The sequence below is a fragment of the Bison bison genome, unplaced genomic scaffold (genome assembly GCF_000754665.1).
Source record: "Bison bison bison isolate TAMUID 2011002044 unplaced genomic scaffold, Bison_UMD1.0 scf7180017864043, whole genome shotgun sequence".
Classification (NCBI taxonomy): Eukaryota; Metazoa; Chordata; class Mammalia; order Artiodactyla; family Bovidae; genus Bison; species Bison bison.
In genome coordinates this window covers 7,167,504-7,173,503 of record NW_011494615.1, presented here as the reverse complement: position 1 = coordinate 7,173,503, position 6,000 = coordinate 7,167,504, and positions in this window count along the sequence as shown.

Sequence of the window (6,000 nt, the reverse complement as noted above, 5' to 3'; positions counted from 1 at the left end):
AGGTCCGTCTAGTCAAGGCTATGGTTTTTCCCGTGGTCATGTATGGATGTGAGATTTGGACTGTGAAGAAGGCTGAGCGCTGACACATGGATGCTTTTGAACTGTGGTGTTGGAGAAGACTCTTGAGAGTCCCTTGGACTGTAAGGAGATCCAACCAGTCCATTCTGAAGGAGATCAGTCCTGGGATTTCTTTGGAAGGTACTGATGCTAAAGCTGAAACTCCAGTACTTTGGCTACCTCATGCGAAGAGTTGACTCATTGGAAAAGACTCTGATGCTGGGAGGATTGGGGGCAGGAGGAGAAGGGGATGGCAGAGGATGAGATGGCTGGCTGGCATCACTGACTTGATGGACGTGAGTCTGAGTGAACTCCGGGAGTTGGTGATGGACAGGGAGGCCTGGCGTGCTGTGATTCATGGGGTCGCAAAGGGTCGGACACGACTGAGTGACTGAACTGAACTGAACTGATGCTGGTTATTTGCCTTGAGTGGAAAAGGCTTTTGTTTCTGATGCAGGAGTCTTGGGTCTTCGGTTAGCATCTATGAAACAGCAAAAGGCTGAGTAATTAGCTTGCAAGTAGGGTAAAATCAAATCCCATTTCCCACAGTCAAAGGTGTTTTTTTTTTTCTTTTTTGGTAAAAATAAAATGAAATTCATTAGGAAGTGACAATATTCCATCAAAGAATATGAAAAAGAACATATATATATATGTATAACTGAATATATAAATATATATAGGTACAACTGTCCAGAAGAAATTTATACAACACTGTAAATCAACTATACTTCAATAAAATTTTACAAAAAGATTTCATCAGTGTAGTAAATATATTTGAAAAACAATACTAGGTGGCATATAATGAACCCTAGACAAATTAAACACAAGTGTTAAGGAAGTCTGGCTAAAATAATCTGACAGAACTTCACAGATCACTCTAGAAATTAATGATGAAATAGACCTACCAGTTGCAACAGTGTTATAAAATTGTTTCTGTGAGTAAATATTTTCTCATAAATTTCCAATATAAGAAAGCCAGGGACTTCCCTGGTGGTCCAGTAGCTAAGGCTCTGCCCTCCCAACGCAGAGGGCATGGTTTCGATCAGTCAGCGAACTAGATTCAGCATGCCATGACTAAGACCTGCTGCAGACCAAAACAGTCAAAGATAGGTTCCCAAAGACTAGAATGCTTTGTTGAAGAATGGGGCTAAGAGTTAAAAGGGTAATCAAGTCCAGATGCATTGAGAATTATAGTGTTTAATCACCCTGCCTATTAGATAGGCTTTACCCAACTATATTACCAATGGCTTCAAGCCTCCTAATTTCCCACTACAACACTGGGTTACAGGACTTATTTATGTATTTCTTTAGGAAATACCTTTGGGTTTCCTACCATTTTTAAGAATTTGAGTTACGTTCCCACAGGTACCCAACCTCTGGGATCTAATGCCTAATGATCTGAAGTGGAGCTGATGTAATAAATCGCATTGTAAATGTAATGCATGTAAATCATCCCCAAAACCACACATCCCAGTCCGTGGAAAAACAGTCTTTCAGGAAACCAGTCTCTGGTGTCAGAAAGGCTGGGGACTGCTGCTATGAGGGATCATTCAAAGCCAGAGGGAACTTAATGCTTCTTGGCAAGAAGAATTTAACTCAAAACTTTCAACTTCAAAAACGTTTATGTTATCATGCTGGATGTAGAAATAGTCATAAATGAGTGGGGTCCAAGGTGGGAAAAATGATTCTCACATGGCAGATTTAAGAGGTACTTCTATAGATAGGAGCACATTAGGCAAATGAATGTGACCTCAGCAAGGAGAAGCAGAGAAGGGCTCCCAGGGACAGGGAAGGAATCTGGATGCAGAGGCAGGAAATACCAGGCTGAGCTCAGCAACCATGGCCTGGCCATTTCAGTTGGTTCCTGGGACTTATATGGAGGAGTTCTTACCAGAATTTTTAAGTCCTAAAAAGGTTTGTCACATGCATTCAATAAGGAAAATAAACAACATCCCACTTTTTCATGGCAGCCAATCTTCTTTTCCATAAGAGTCTGGAAAAATAGGAAATTTTATGTGCAATGAATGATAGGAAATTTTGGTGGTTTGATGTTATCAGGGTGTCCATTGATGGTTTCCCATCAAACATATCAAAGGTGAGTTAGAATGTGGTAAGAAAGCCATGAAAATATCACTGGGAGACATTGCTTTAATGTGAGATTTCTTGCTCAGTCCACAAGGATGTACTCAGCCAATATCTTCAAAAATAAATTTTTCCACCTTATAAAAGACTTTTAATTAAAAATTTTTTTTGGCCACACTGAGCTGGGCATGTGGGATCTTAGTTCCCCAACCAGGGGTCAAATCCATACTCCCTGCATTGGAAGGCCGACTTGTAACCACTGGACCACCAGGGATGTGCCCTGGTTTAAATTTTTCCGTGACAAAGAAAATGATCTACTAACTCTCGTTATATCAATTCCTGCTCAGTTGCCTATGACTGGATGTTTTATTCCAAGTGTCACTTTTTAAGTTTCATTTAGCAGTGCATTGTCTGATAAGAAAAAAACACACAAAAGTTTGTGTTTTGAAACTTTGGTTTCTGTCTGATTATCCTTCAGTTCAGTTCAGTTCAGTTCAGTCGCTCAGTCGTGTCTGACTCTTTGCAACCCCATGGACTGCCTCATGCCAGGCCTCTCTGTTCATTGCCAACTCCTGGAGTTTACTCAAATTCATGTCCATTGAGTCGATGATCCCATCCAGCCATCTCATCCTCTGTCGTCCCCTTCTCCTCCTGCCTTCAATCTTTCCCAGCATCAGGGTCTTTTCAAATGAGTCAGTTCTTCCCATCAGGTGACCAAAGTATTGGAGTTTCAGCTTCAGCATCAGTCCTTCCCATGAATATTCAGGACTGATTTCCTTTAAGATGGACTGGTTGAATCTCCTTGCAGTCCAAGGGACTCTCGGGAGTCTTCTTGAACACCACAGTTCAAAAGCATCAATTCTTTGATTATCTTTATTCATTATTTATTACTGAATTACAAATTACTTCAATTTAATGGTTTTAAAAAACAGTATAGGACTTCCCTGGTGGCACAGTAGATAAGAATCCATCTGCCAATGCAGGGGGTGGGTTCGAACTCTGGTTGGGGAAGAATCCACATGCCACAGAGCAACTGAGTCCGTGCACCCACAGCTGCTGAACCCGCGTGCTACAACTGCTGCAGCCTGCACCCCTGGAGCCTGTTCGCTGTAACAAGAGAACCTACCACGATGAGAAGCCTGTGCACTGCAATAGAGTAGCCCCCGCTCACTGCAACTAGAGAAAGCCCGTGCAAAGCAACGAAGACCCAGCACAGCCAAAAAATATATATGTGTGTATATATATACAGGGGAGTTCCTTGGTGGTCCAGTGGCTAAGACTCCTCGCTCCTAATGCAGGGGCCTGGGTTCCATCCCTGGTCAAGGAACCAAGATCCCACATACTGCATGGCACCACCTAAAACAAACAAACAAATCAGTATATATTCATAATCCCACGGATTAGGGTGACCAGGAATTTGAGAGCAACATAGCTGGATGTTTCCTCACACACTCTTTCATGAAGCTAGTTTAAGACATCAACCAGGGCCTGCAATTCGGGAGACCTGGGTTTGATTGCTGGGTTGGGAAGATCCCCTGGAGCAGGGCACAGCAACCCATGCCAGTTTTCTTGCCTGGAGAATCGCATGGACAGAGGAGCCTCGCCAGCCCCAGTCCATGGGGTTGCACAGAGCTGGACACGACTGAAGCGACTTAGCATGCACGCACGCTGTCAGCTGAAGGCTTGACTGGGTTGGAGAATCTCCGTTCCACGTGGCTCACTCCAATGGTTGTGGGCAGGAGGCCTCAGCTCCTCACCTCTTTCATTTTTCCAGAGGTCTGCTTGATCTTTGTGACATTGCAGCAGACTTTTCCCCATGTGAGTGATCCACAATCAAACAGAAGTTGACAATGCCTTTTATAGCCTCATCTCAGAAGTCACACACCATCGTTGCTCCAATAGTCATTGTTTACAGGGATCAGGGTGGGAGGGATCAATACTACTGTGTGAAAACTGGAGGCAAGAATGGGGATTTGTTATGAAAGCTGATAACACACTATCTTTCATTGTGATGTTTGAAATATGCTGATAATTGCATTTTCAAATGGGAACAGGAATCAAAAGGATTAAGTTTTTACTAGTTAGTTTGAAACAGTGAGAACAAAAGAAATTCAGAAAAACCTGAAATTATTGAGGCTACTGACAGTGAGAACTACCCCAGTTTTCCTGTAATTATTTTGACAGTGCTATATTCCAACCATCATTTTAACAAGCTGAAGTCCATTTAAAACATATACAGGATATAATCAGATGTTTAATACAAATTTCTATTATTGTACAAGTGTGAATGAGTCTAAAGATTGGTATCTGGTTTTTGAGAAAACTGAGTAATAATTGCCTGAAACCACTATATTCAAAGTGACTTAAATTCAAATTTGTGGGTCTTCCCTGATGGCTCAGCAATTAAGACTCTGCACTTCCACTACAGGAGGCACAGGTTCTGTCCCTGATCATGGAATTTCCATATGCTGTGTGGTGCAGTTAAAGAAAAAAAATTTGAAAAAAAAAATCAAATTTGCAAACTTAAACTGTAACCACATTTTAAAATTATAAACAGAGAAGTCCTGACTACAGTATTAGAATAAAATTCACAGATCAATTAAAAATTTCGTAAAGCTTCAAGACTATTTTTTTTAATTACCTTGGAAACTGACAATTCTTTTTAAAATCTGGGAACCTCCCTGGGGATCCAGTGGCTAAGACTCTGTGCTTCCCATTCGGTGTGTGCAGGTTCAGTGCCTGGTCAGGGAACTAAGATCCCATATGCTCTGGCCAAAAAGGAAAAAGAAAAATTGGCAACAAGCTATGTGATTTGTTGTTGTTGTTGTTGAGTCACTAAGTCGTGTCCAGATCTTTGCGACCCAGTGGACTGCAGCACACCAGGCTTCCCTGTCCTTCACTATCTCCCGGAATAGATATTTCCAAATCTGTTCAGGTCAAAAAGAGGTTGCCAATCTGAAAAATATGTTCTTATAAAAATAGCACAGTTAATAAACATACTTGAGTGATTTTTTTTAAAGTCATATGTAATCCAGTTCTTTTTCATATAATTGGATGAAAAATTATATTTTTCACGGTTGACTAGGAAATTTTTATTATATTTGTACTGGTGATGTCTGTGAAGATGTATGTTGGTAAACTGATGGAAATATTTTCAACCAAATAGTAAAGGATTTTAGCACACAGCATTTTCTGGAATTAAAAATACAGGGATAGGCAGAGATGAAACATATTATGGACAGAACTCCAGAAGTGGTAATTCACATCCAGGCCCTGCTTCAAGAACACATTTTGCAAATAATCTGTTTTTGTAGTTTTTTTTAGAGGACTAGTAAAGAAGTAAAGATTGCTCTTAAAAGAAATTAGTGGTTTGATCATTTCTTCTTTTGAGTATAAGTTATATTTAATATGTTGATTTTGAGAACTTGCTTTACTATGCAGATACATACTGAATTAGAAAGAGCAGCTGATCACAGGTTTCTAACTTAATATTGAATTGTTATTTTTCTTTATTTATAAAAAAAGAAAGTAAATGCTATGACAAAGAGTAAAATTTGGATTAAATGAATGAATTCTTTATAAGGCCATCTTATCAATCACAAAATTGAATCATTTGCCTTTTAAAAGCTAAACTCTCAGATGACAATTACAAAGTAAAGCTAATATTTTTACTGTATGTGACAAGACTACTGAAGTGAAAATAAAGTCTGAGTTAGAGGAGAATTCAGGCTTCCCTGGTGGCTCAGTGGTAAAAAATCTGCGTGTCAATGCAGGAGACATGGGTTCTATCCCTGATCCAGGAAGATCCCCTGGAGAAGGAAATGGCAACCCATTCCAGTATTCTTGCCTGGGAAATCCCAT